The sequence below is a fragment of the Pectinophora gossypiella genome, chromosome 21, assembly GCF_024362695.1.
Source record: "Pectinophora gossypiella chromosome 21, ilPecGoss1.1, whole genome shotgun sequence".
Taxonomy (NCBI): Eukaryota; Metazoa; Arthropoda; class Insecta; order Lepidoptera; family Gelechiidae; genus Pectinophora; species Pectinophora gossypiella.
Window position 1 is genome coordinate 10,729,916 of NC_065424.1, and position 13,513 is coordinate 10,743,428.

Genomic DNA, 13,513 nt, shown 5'->3' on the forward strand with positions numbered 1-13,513 from the left:
TTACGCACATAATGGCCCCGATTCCTGCAGACACCGCCTAATTTTATTTTAAGTTATATCCGTCATTTTCATATCCGTCGAAAAGGAAAGGGACGGATGATTCACAGCTCTTAATTTTAGAAAGAATGAGTAAATGAATGAATAACCCGGGCGAATCAAAAAGGTACGTCGCTGGTATGCAATCCGTTTGACGTGCTGTCTACTTCACTGTGTCGGGTTATTGACGGATGTAAAATTTTTTAGACGGTTGGTTTAGATTTGTGCTTAAAACTGACGTGTGTTCCATAAATTTTATGCTTGTCGATCACCCGTCCCTTTCCTTTTCGGCGGATAAGAAAATGACAGATATAACTTAAAATAAAATTAGATGGTATTTACAGGAATTAGCACCATTGTGGATTTAAAACACGTTGTTTTATTTCGTGTTCTACGTCAACAGTATTCGGTTTCCTTGTCACTATGCTGTATGAGGAGCTCGGAGGCGCAGCGTCAACGCGCTCGGTCTGCGATTGTCGAAGTTAAGCAACTTTCGCAAAGGCCGGTTATAGGATGGGTGACCACAAAAAAAGTTTTCATCTCGAGCTCCTCCGTGCTTCGGAAGGCACGTTAAACCGTTGGTCCCGGCTGTATTAGCAGTCGTTAATAACCATCAATCCGCACTGGGCCCGCGTCGTGGTTTAAGGCCCGATCGCTATCCATCCCTAGGGAAGGCCCGTGCCCCAGCAGTGGGGACGTTAATGGGCTGGTGATGATGATGCTGTATGCAGGGTCTGCGTGACAACTACGCCGCGCGCGGCGCGAATTATATCGAAGGCTTCGACTATACGACACAGAGAATGCTAGCGAAAAACAAACGAAGACCGCGGGATCTGCTTTTTATCCTTTTTTTTTTTTTTTATTGTTAAATTGGTAAGTACAATTTTATTTCTTACAATATTAACCCGCCAACGTTATTAACGTTTGATGGCGAGATGCGCCAATCTTCTTGATTAAGAGTTGTTTCTGAAGCTCTTGTCAAGACCTGACGAATGTCTAACTGGTAAAGACGAGTACGTGCTACATACATAAACTCACGCCTATTTCCCACCGGGGTAAGCAGAGACTATAGAATTCCATTTGAAACACTTGCTTTGCTTCCTCCACATTCATCAAACTAACTTAACTGGTAACGACGAGTAAGTGTTATAAAGACAAAATCCTTTTAATGCTTCTCAATTGGGGTACACCATTTGGAAACCCGGACTGGACTTGCATCAATGAATTATCTATCTGTCTTAAGCGGAGTTTTTCACTAACACAGTTCGCTCGACTATTACAGACGGCGATACGACTCACCTTATGATGCTGGTCTAACAGAAAGCTCTGATTATTGAGCCGCCAAAGACCCCTGACATGGCTCATGTAACGACTACTTACTTACATCAGTAAGTAGTAACCGGGGCCAACGGCTTAACGTGCCTTCTGAAGCACGGATCATCTTACTTTTTGGACAATCTGGTGATCACAAAGTGATATGTTTCCACCGGGATTCGAACCCGGGACCTCCGGATCGAGAGCCCAACACCGGCGCCCAAGGCCGCGAGGGCTGAAATGTTGATTGTCGCGAGCTGATTGGCAGCATAATCATGACGTCATCATGGCACTGTCTCATTCACACGAGTACACCATCCAAACAATAGCAAGCTAAATTAAGACCGACAATTTTTAATCGCATTATCAAAAACCCGTTGAAAAAATCCGCTGACGAGCTTTTACTACAACAAAGACCTTCATAACGCGAATGTCAATCAAAATTCAAAAGCGAGCAAATGAAAAATGGACAAAAAATAGTGACAGCTCTAATTTAATGTTTATAAAAAAAATACCACCAGCGTTCGTGTGAACAATGTAACGAATAATGCTGACTCCGTAATAATCCCAATTGGGGTAGTTCACAATAAGAGAGCAAAAGTTCAGTCACTGAGCCTTGCCTTGCCTTGCCTTCTTCTTCTTATCGTGTGGATAAGGCACGTTAAGCCGTTGGTCCCGGCTGCATTAGCAGTCGTTAATAACCAGCAATCCGCACTGGACCCGCGTGGTTTTTTAAGGCCCGATCTCCCTATCCATCCATAGGGAAGGCCCGTGTCCCTGCAGTGGGGACGTTAATGGGCTGGTGATGATGATGATATTATCAATTACAAGAACATTCCCGAGTCCAGTAGTTCTTGCGCTGTATTCTTCTTCTATCGTGTGGGTAGTGAGGTAGAATACCAACCTCAACAACCCTGGTGTCAGGGGGTTTTGGGCCGCCAAAGGCCCCTGACATGGCTCATGTAACGACTGCTTACTTACATCAGTAAGTAGTAGTGGTGGTAGTGGTAGTGATAATGTAGTTCTTTTTATTTTGGTGCAATTAAATATAACCCTTGCCCAGGGATACGGGTGAAGACCTCAACGGTTGCAGAGGCGAAGATGGGATCTATCGGTACGGCAATGCAGGACGGAAGTCACAGGGACTGTAACCTGGAACCTGACAGAGGGCAGCAGTAACTGTCAGTACTATTCAGAGGCGGAGAACAGGCGTCTTAGTATGGCTTTGTAATAGACTACTCTGGGCGCCATCCCACTCGCATCATACGGAGTACTGCGGGGCGGAAGGCAAGAGGGAAACTATTTTTCCCTTAAAAGTAGCATGGAATGGGAGAATGCTACACCGACAAGAGCGTGGCTCTAAAATTAGTGATGATGATGAAAACTCCCCACCTTCCCACCGTGTATGTTTTGACACTGCCGACCAACACGCGACACTGTGCATATGTGCATACTTAACCAACTACCACCGCGTGTGAACTCCCCAAGGTATCCAGTGCCTGAAGACTAGTGCCATTGTCCTGGCTGCCCTGCAACTAGTACTGGTAACGTCCCACATCATAGTTCATAGTTCGTCAACTTTCACTATTTTTATTTTACTTCGTGTCCAGACCCCCCCCCCCCCCCCCCCTTAAGCCCAGCATCTTCAACAAGTGATAGGGAATTTGCTAGGTAAGCGTGATCCATCCTAAACCACATTGTCACTTACCATAAGGTGAGATTGAGGTCCAACGCGAGCCTATATTATATAAAAAAGCCGGTCAAGTGCGTGTCTGACTCGCGCACCGAGGGTTCCGCACAATTTTTTATCTGATGAAGACTCATGACACCCTGAATGCCAACCACCAATAACCACCTAGGTAGAGTGCCCGTTAAGACTAATTAAACAAGCCCAAAAAGGGACTTGCGTCATTTTATTGTCGAGTTCCTATAACCTCCTGGTCATCAGCAAACCCTGGAACCTGTAATCTTATTTAAGAACCTTCTCGCTAATACTATCTATCAAATGAAAAAACTGCACGTCAATCGGATCATTCGTAAGTTTGTAAATGCAATAAAATAGGGATATTTTTATAATTAAAGCACATAATAACGGGTTCTTACCGCGTTTAAATGGGGATATGAGACTCCGATATTATGTGCTTTAATTATGATAATAACCGCGTAAACTTAAAACAAGGGATATTTTTGGTTTGCGTCGCTTTAGAAGCTTGATTTTTATACAGCTTCATAAGACTGGCAGACATACGTACCTATTACATGTTAATTTCAACTTGATACCTCCGCGCGTTTCTGAGAAAAAGGTCTTGAGAGACAGACGGACGGACGGATACCTAAGGGTTTCGTTTTCCCCTTTGAGGTTCGGAACCCTAAAAAAAGCAAGGATTATATTGCGTGAATATACCGTCGACTGCGAAGACGAACAATTCATCTTTTTTTATTGCCGTATTGTCACGCATGAGTGAACATTATTCATAACGTTCGCAAACAAACATGCGACACAAGATGTAACGGACGAATATTTTATTCCCGTTAGTTTTGTATTCCGTTAGTGCGAAAGCTCGATTTGATTGGTTGAAGGCAAAACGTCGTATTTATTGGAATGGAAATGGGTGAAATAAATAGGTACACAGTAGAGACAGAATAGAAAAAAATAAAGATGCATTTATCATTTCGGGACGCCAGCGCCACACAGACAGTACAATACAAACATTACATGGACACACATATAATCAGTGGTCGATGATTTCCCCCAATCAGCGCTCATCGCTATCGACCCACTAGGGTCGATTAATTCTTTCAAATATTTTTCCTTTCAGACGACGCCCTGAGCCGAGCTTCGCGCCCAACTGGGCACCCTCAGGCCTGTTGTCTTAAACGCTGTACCGGGTGAGAGCCTTCAGCGCTCCCCATTTGTCCGGCCAAGTAGTTAATGCCATCTGCGGCAAATCTACAATAAGTCACGTCAAAAAAAATAATAAAAAAAAATATATTATTTTGACATGACTTTTTGTAGATTTGCTTTGGTATTAACTGCATGGTCAGAAAAATGGGCGCTGAAGCCTCTCACCCGGTACGAAATGTAAAACAACATGACCACAGTTGGGGGCGAACTTGAGCTCAGGGTGTCGTTTGAGAAGATTATATTTGAAAGAGTTAATCGACCCTAGTGTGCAGATAGCGAAAACCGCTTGAAAATCGACTACGCTGATCGCGCTTCTTCGCATTTACTTATCTTCCATCCCATAAAACATCAAACACACCTTGTTTTCATAATCCTTGATTGTGTCCACGATTAAGTTAAATCGACGTACAAAATGCCGCCATTAATAAAAAAAAGTAATATAGGTCGCATATTTACTTTTCGCCAGATCGATAGCGTAAACAGAAAGCCCATTTTGTTTTTAGGGTTCCGTGCACGAATAAGGAAGTCATTTCTGTCGCGTTGGGTTACGGTGAAAAGAGAAGGCGTGAGCGAAGCGACAGTACGTACAGTCATGAGCAATATCATGTACCCACTTTAGAACCCTGTCGCACTATCATATTTGACATTTAATTAGACTTACGGTGTAATTTGGCAAAAAAGTTAATGTGACATGGTATCAAAGTGTATACATATTAGTACTCGTGACCGTACTCACTATAGAACCCCGTCGCACTATCATATTTGACATTTAATTAGACTTACGGTGTAATTTGTCAAAAAGTTAATGTGACATGGTATCAAAGTGTATACATATTAGTACTCGTGACCGTACTCACTATAGAACCCCGTCGCACTATCATATTTGACATTTCATTAGACTTACGGTGTAATTTGTCAAAAAAGTTCATGTGACATGGTATCAAAATGTATAATAGAATTGCAAAAGCGGTATATAAAGCGAAAGTTGATGGTAGGGCTGGCAGAGGAAGACCGAGAAGGACTTACGATGATCAAATTGGAGATGTCCTTAAAAAAGGTTCAATACGATCTACTCTGAACCGGCGTGCGTGTATGAAGCGATTGATGAATGTGGAGGAAGCAAGAGAAGTGTGTCAGGATCGAAGCAAATGGAATTCTATAGTCTCTGCTTACCCCGGTGGGAAATAGGCGTGAGTTTATGTATGTGTATGTATGTATGTATCAAAGTGTATACATATTAGTACTCGTGACCGTACATGATGAGTTTCTCATGTCGTTAATTACATCATGTAAAATAAGTGATCACAAAATATCAAAAGGTTAGCGTCAGTTTTAATACAAGGTGTTAGTGACATCGTAACGAATACTGATGGGGATGATTCAGACCATGTTTCTGAGTTAATATCAAGTGGAATTTTCCGTCGCAAAATTCATGATTTTATTCAGTTTTTTAAAATTATTTTCAATTCTATACTTTTGCGATGGAAAATTCCACTTGATATTAACTCAGAATAATCATCTCAATCATCCGCCTCAGTATTCGTTACGATGTCACACACTCCGCACAAGTACATACGGTAGCCATACAAGTAGGTATGGGTGTTAGTGACACCGTAACGAATACTGATGGGGATGATTCAAACCATGTTTCTGAGGTAATATCAAGTGGAATTTTCCGTCGCAAAATTCATGATTTTATTCAGTTTTTTTAAATTATTTTCAATTCTATACTTTTGCGATGGAAAATTCCACTTGATATTAACTCAGAATAATCATCTCAATCATCCGCCTCAGTATTCGTTACGATGTCACACACTCCGCACAAGTACATACGGTAGCCATACAAGTAGGTATGGGTGTTAGTGACACCGTAACGAATACTGATGGGGATGATTCAAACCATGTTTCTGAGGTAATATCAAGTGGAATTTAGTCGGAAAATTCATTTTTTTGTGTTCTTTTTAATTATTTTCAGTTCCATACTTTTGCGACGGAAAATTCCACTTGATATCAACTCAGAACCATGATCTCAATCATCCCTCAAAGTTTTCAGTACGATGTCACTAACGGACTTGCACCAATGCTTTCACTAACACAGTTGGCCCGTCCATTATAGACGGCGATACGGCTTACCACTTATCACGTTGATCTAACAGAAAGCTCGGTGAAGAGTGGATACTTATATCACCTTGCGATGAGTGTTGACTACCCAAATGGGAATATATTCATGAGCTAAAAATCACAAAGTGATGTTTGGCATATGACAACGGGATTTGAGCCCAAGACCGCCGCATCGTGAACTCAATTCTCAAACACTGGACTACGGAAGCCGTTCTTCTTCGTGTGGGTTTTGAGGTGAATTACCAACCTCATCAATCCTGGTGTCAAGGTTACTATTGAGCCGCCAAAGGACCCTGACATGACTCATATAACGACTACGTACTTACATCATTAAGTAGTAACCGGGACCAATGGCTTAACGTGCCTTCCGAAGCACGGATCGTCTTACTTTCGGACAATCAGGTGATCAGCCTGTAATGTCTTAACCAAACTAGGGACCACAAAGTAATTTTTATGATATGTCCCCATCCGGGAATCGAACCCAGGACCTCCGGATCGTGAACCCAACGCTCAACCACTGGACCACGGAGGCCGTTTCCGACCTAAGTTTGGCCAAGTAACTGTGGTTCAATACACAGCCTTAGTGCGAGATTGCAATCACGCATTCTGTCGATATGTCTGTCACATACTCTCGACACGTTAAAGGGATGAGAATGCTTCATAAATCGCACGCTTGGCGGAGAGCTACCGTTGTTCACGTTATTTTATTCTTTATTCTATAGTACAATACAATAAAATACAATACAATAAATTACAATACAAATCCACTTTAATTCACCTCACAAACCACACGATAGAAGAAGATAGCGCAAAAAAATAATATAATGTTAATAATATATTTTAATGTAATAATTGAATTCCGTAATAATATGTAATTTTATTGAATTGTGTAATATCTGTGACGTGTAATTATTATTAATAAATTACTATGACTAAAAACTTATTAATAGTAAAGACACTGGGTGCGTTTCTTTTTTTAAATTGTTTTTTTCTTCTACTCTGGTTTTATCCGCCTAAAGGTTAGGTAATAAAGCTCTTTTCATATAAGTTTTGCGTCTTTTTTACTGTCAGGAACATTCGTAGAGAGGGGTCATTTGGTACGAAACATCAGTGTTTGTAATCAAGTATTATATAACATAACATAACATAAACAACCTATATACGTCCCACTGCTGGGCACAGGCCTCCCCTCAATCAACCGGAGGGGGTATGGAGCATACTCCACCACGCTGCTCCAATGCGGGTTGGTGGAGGTGCTTTTACGGCTAATAGCCGGGACCAACGGCTTAACGTGCCTTCCGAAACCCAGAATCATCTTACTGTTTCGGACAATCAGGCGATTCAAGCCTGAAAAGTCCTTACCAAACAAAGAATAGTCTCACAAAGTGATTTCGACAATGTCCCCATCGGGAATCGAACCCGATGGAGACATTGTCGAAAACCTAACCTAACCTAACGCTCTAACCACTAGACCACGGAGGCTGTTAGTAAGTATTATATACGGAACATTTATTATGCGAGTATTTTCGTACTTAACTGGTATCTACGAGTACCGGTAGGTAAAAGCATTGCTTTATAGGTTAATTAACGCAGACTGGATGAGACATAAAAAGAGATTGGATCTCAAAATGAAAAATGTTTTTTTTTTATGAATTTAAATCCTCAATGATTTTATAATAGGTAATTTAATTCGACATCCCTGAGATGGGTGCAAACCTCGGCTCAGGGCGTTGAGAAGATTGTGTTTAATTGATTTTGTGTTTTTAAAAGCAGACCAACGGCTTAACGCGCCTTCCGAAGCATGGATTCGTTAAGCTGTTAGTCCCGGATATTAGCAGCGCGGTGGAATATGCTCCATACCGTCTCCGGTTGATTAAGGGTAGGTCTGTTTTATATAATGTTTTTCTGTATGTTGAAAGTTTGAAGTTTGAAGCAGAAAATTGGCAGAAAGTTCTGTAAAGCGTGAGTACTTACCCAGGTTACTTTACAATAGACCTCACCTTTGACCACCCTTAATAGGACCATATCGTGAGCTTATATTATGCGTTGTTATAAAAGGGAATCCCATTGACATTCAGAATTTGCCTTTCAACTGTTTTAAGACAGTAGTTAAACAAAAACTTTACAAAAAAGGTTATTATAAAGTTAGTGATTATGTAGAAGATATGAATGCATGGGATTAACTGTCTGAGAACTGATATTAGGCAGCTAAATTACTCAATTGTATACCAATATTTTATGTTTATTTTTTATTTTTTTTAAAGAACGTCTAGGGCCCTGTGCCGAGGTGTTTCTTGCAGCTTCTTTTCCCCGGCTATACAGGTTGTGAGAAGCTGCAGTAGTTTTAGGCGGATGAAACGTTCGTTATGTAAAAATTGACGATTCAAAGTGTAACTATGTTACCTACTGAATAAAGATATTTTTGAATTTGAATTTGGAAGACGTCGACCACCCTGGAGGAGTTGGGGCCCTGAATTGTTTTCCGACACGAGCTGATTAGCCACCTCTATGGCTCAGTAATCGGGTCATCAGAAGCGTACATATTACGTCCTTTGAACCATACTTCTCCGTACTATCCCTAAAGGAAAATATATTCGAAAGCCACCAAAGCCATCAAAGGGTTGGTTTTCAACGATCAGTGAGCCAATAATAGGGTAGTTTTTAACTACACAAATCAGTTACTGTTATTAAACGTCAAAACACGATATGACTATGTTTGTAATTTAGTGATGTGCCGGATCGTTAAAAATGTATATCCGCGGATACGGATCTGAATACGGATATTTAGTGTAAAGATCCGCGGATTAAAGTTTTAGTTGTTTCATTGTTATAAAAGTGATATTTTATCTTGCTTTCATTATAAAGATCTACGTATCTATCTAAATGTTTGCAATATAAAGGTGCCAAATATTTGATTTTAAATAATAAAAATAATCTGAATGGAATTTTATAGTTTTTTATTTAATAATTCTACTTAATCACCTGAAAAAGATCCGTAAAAGATCCGCGTGAAAAGTAACGGACACGGATACGGATACGGATTTTTCTTTTATCTCGGATATCCGCGGATACGGATACGGATGCGGATATTCGGAACATCACTAGTTTGTATGTAAAGCAACCTGTGGCGTCATAGAAAAACGTGACAAAATGTCGCACTTATTATTATATTTGATACTACTATACTTATGATTGATTTTCAATCCCGCGGGATCTCGAATTTGCGATCTCAAGTCGGGATTCCATTCTCTAATCATGAGGAAGTCTTTTGTTTGCTTGTAGCTCTACCTATAAAGAAATAAGGGCGTGAAGGTATTATGTTTAGAATGCAAAACACGCAAGCTATCTTCCGTAAATAACGTAAGTTAATTTATCTTTCGCAAAACATATGAGGAGGCGTAGAACCTCGAGGTTTCTGAGGTACGAAGTCTTTGATAAATGAGGTCTACTGGACCGAAAGCCTTTACTGTGATGGAGTATTCAAAACTCCAGTGGGAAGGTCAGGTGGGGTGAGGAAGTGAGGAGGTAGATTGATAGGTGCTGTATTTTGATGTATTATAAGTAGTTTTCTCAAGTTAAAAACGATACGGCTAACCACCTATCGTGGTGGTCTGACAGAAAGGTTGCCGCGAAAGTGGGTACTTAAGTAGAACTACTTAAGGTTGCCGTGAAAGTGGGCCGTTGGTCCCGGTTACTCCTTACTGATGTAAGTAGTACGGTTTAACGTGCCTTCCGAAGCACGGATCATCTTACTTTCGGACAATCAGGTGATCAGCCTGTAATGTCCATACCAAACTAGGGACCACAAAGTGATTTTTGCGTTATGTCCCCACCGGTATTCGAACCTGGGGCTTCCAGATCGTGAGCCCAACGCTCAACCACTGGACCACGGAGGCCGTTCAGGTCTATTTTGAAAACCGATTCCTATCTTCTTGGGGATAACCTTTTGGGAACCAATATTAGGCAGTTAATATTAACTGTGGTCCTGTGGTTTATCGACTTGCTTCTCAAAAGAGTGTTTCTCAACTGTAGATAATGTTAGAAACCGGTGACTATTCTTATTCTTTTTTTTGTGCAATTCTAGTTAAGGTTTTTTTTATATAACCTCTCCGCCTGTTCAACAGGACAAATTACCTGTTTGTTAAAATATTTAGCTCTGATGGCAAGTGACTATGTATTGATTTTTTATGAGAATAAAGCTCTTTAAATTGAAACAGCGCCGAGTCAAACCCCGGTACCGAATTTGCACCAATGAGTCATTAATTTACCTAAGTGCAATTTTCACTAAAACAGACGACGATACGGCTCACCACATATCACGTTGGTCTAACAGCAAGCTCGGTGAGGTGTACTCAGTGGGTACTCAGTTCATGTTGCGATAGATGTAGCTCTGGCTACCCCGTAAACAGCCTATAAACGTCCCACTGCTGGGCACAGGCCTCCCCTCAACCAATCGGGGTTTGGAGCATACTCCACCACGCTGCTTCACTGCGGGTTGGTGGTCTGGCTACCCCAATTGGGATATAATTGTGAGCTTATGTTAGTAGATTAGTACGCTGCATTAGCAGTCGTTAATAACCATCAATCCGCACTGGGCCCGCATGATGGTTTAAGGCCCTATCTCCCTATCCATCGATAGGGAAGGCCCGTGCCCCAGCAGTGGGGACGTTAATGGGCTGATGATGTTAGTACATTATTAGGTAGCCAAATACTGAATATCGTCGTTGCCAATTTAAAAACTCTTATGTGTCGCGCTTACAAATATTTTTTTTTTGTCAGGATCAAATAGTATTTTGATCGAAAAACTTTTAGTACAAAGTCTTATGTACATCATCATCATCATCATCATCAGCCCATTAAGGTCCCCACTGCTGGGGCACGGGCCTTCCCTATGGATGGATAGGGAGATCGGGCCTTAAACCATCACGCGGGCCCAGTGCGGATTGATGGTTATTAACGACTGCTAATGCAGCCGGGACCAACGGCTTAACGTGCCTTCTGAAGCACGGAGGAGCTCGAGATGAAAACTTTTTTTTTTGTGGTCACCCATCCTATGACCGGCCTTTGCGAAAGTTGCTTTACTTCAACAATCGCAGGCCGAGCGCGTCTTATGTACGTAAATAACAATTATCTTTTAACATTTTTAACACACAGTCATACAAAAAAAATTCAGATCAAAAAAAGAAAAAATATTTTTTTATTTTTGCTTCTATTTCTGTTCTGGGAATGCGACATTATGTCGCTGCTCTTTTCTGCTGCGCGGCGAAAAACTCGTAGTGCGCGCCTGCCAAAAGTATTAACTACAAATTTACATTGGTTACAAAGTTTGTTTGGTTGTAATGATGATGTAGCGCTACTTTAAACACGAAAACAGTACTTAGTGTTATTACAAAACGAAAACTAAAAGAAATAATTAAAACACATAATAACGGGTTCTTACCGCGTTTAAATGGGGATATGAGACTCCCGATGTTTCGACACTGTTGCAAGTGCCATGATCACGGGATGACTGATGAGATTGGAGTGGAGTAGGTAGAGCCAACAAGCGGCAAAGAAAGAGGGCAGACAGATATGTCTGCCCGTAGAAAATTATGGATCTACCTACTCCACTCCAATCTCATCAGTCATCCCGTGATCATGGCACTTGCAACAGTGTCGAAATATCGGGAGTCTCATATCCCCATTTAAACGCGGTAAGAACCCGTTATTATGTGTTTTAATTATGATAATAACCGCGAAAACTTAAAACAAACTAAAAGAAAGAAGAGAAACGAAGGTTAAGACAGAGTGGAGATGACCCCCGTGCTGGATTGTTCTTGGCTCAAAGGTTGTCCGTTGCTGTACAGCGAGAAAATGCGGCTAGTGTAATGGGCACCTTCGCGCCTGGATTAGTCAGGGGCGGACGTTTTGACTAGTGCAGTAAATAGCACAGTATCGTGTAAATTTATTTTGTGAAATTGTTTATGAATATTGGTGCTCATTCCTGTAAACACCATCTTATTTTATGTTAAGTTATATCTGTCATTTTCTTATCCGCCGAAAAGGAAAGGGACAGATGATTGTGAGCTCTTAATTTTAAAAAGAAGACTTGTTAATTAATTTCATTTAAATCCGAAGATAAGGTGGCCCGGTTTATTATTTGAAACCTAAGTAATTAACCTTTAGTATTATTTTTGCAATAATAATGTGGAATTTAAATACTTCAGGCCACCTTTAAAACAGCAGTGACAACCAAATAATCCATTCCCAAGGTCTCGTCTCTTTTATTCTCAATGAATTGTAATCGACTTAGCCAAATTAGAATTGCTAATTCGGAATTCAAGAAAGAAATTATCTTAAATTCTTCTGCTAGAAAGATGGTAGAAATTAACAACACTATAAAATGACTTATCTTTTTAAACGAGACAAAATTACTTAATTTAAATACTTTTAGCTAAATAAACTTAAAAATGGTAATGACTTTTTGGGGCTCTTACATTTTTGTTAATAATTACTAAAAAGGTCAACTTACTGAAATTACATATCGGACGATGACCCCGGCACTCCATAAAAAAAGGAAGTGTGAGTGAGACGGATAGTCCTCCAGCGCTCTCCTTTACTCCTTACCGGCTTACGGCCATCATCTCCCTAGCATTATCCCGTTTTTCACAGGGTCCGCTTACCTAACCTGAAGATTTGACAAGTCCAGTTTTTCACAGAAGCGACTACCCGTCTGAACTTCCAACCCGCGAAGGGAAACCAGCCCAATATTTCCGAACATGCATTTCTCGGGAATGTGGGTTTTCCTCCACCGCTGACCACGTGATAATCATTTATGATCCAAACATGAATTCGAAAACAAACTTTGCCTGTGTTGGATTCGAAACTGCGACGTCAAAGTGAGAGGCAAGCGTTGTACCAACTCGGCTGCCACGGCTCACGGCCATAGCGGCTTACGGTGATTTAGACTAAAGTAAGACCCAGAGGGGGTGAGGTAAATCTAGCTTAAGGCCCGATACGAATTGGTGCGGGGCGTTACAGTTACCGTTCTATGGGTAAAGTAAACTCTAAACAACATTTTCCTGGTACCCAAAGCTTGCCTGGATGAAACTGCTGTTGTTGCACGTTTCATCTCAGAGGCCTTTAACGGCTCAATAT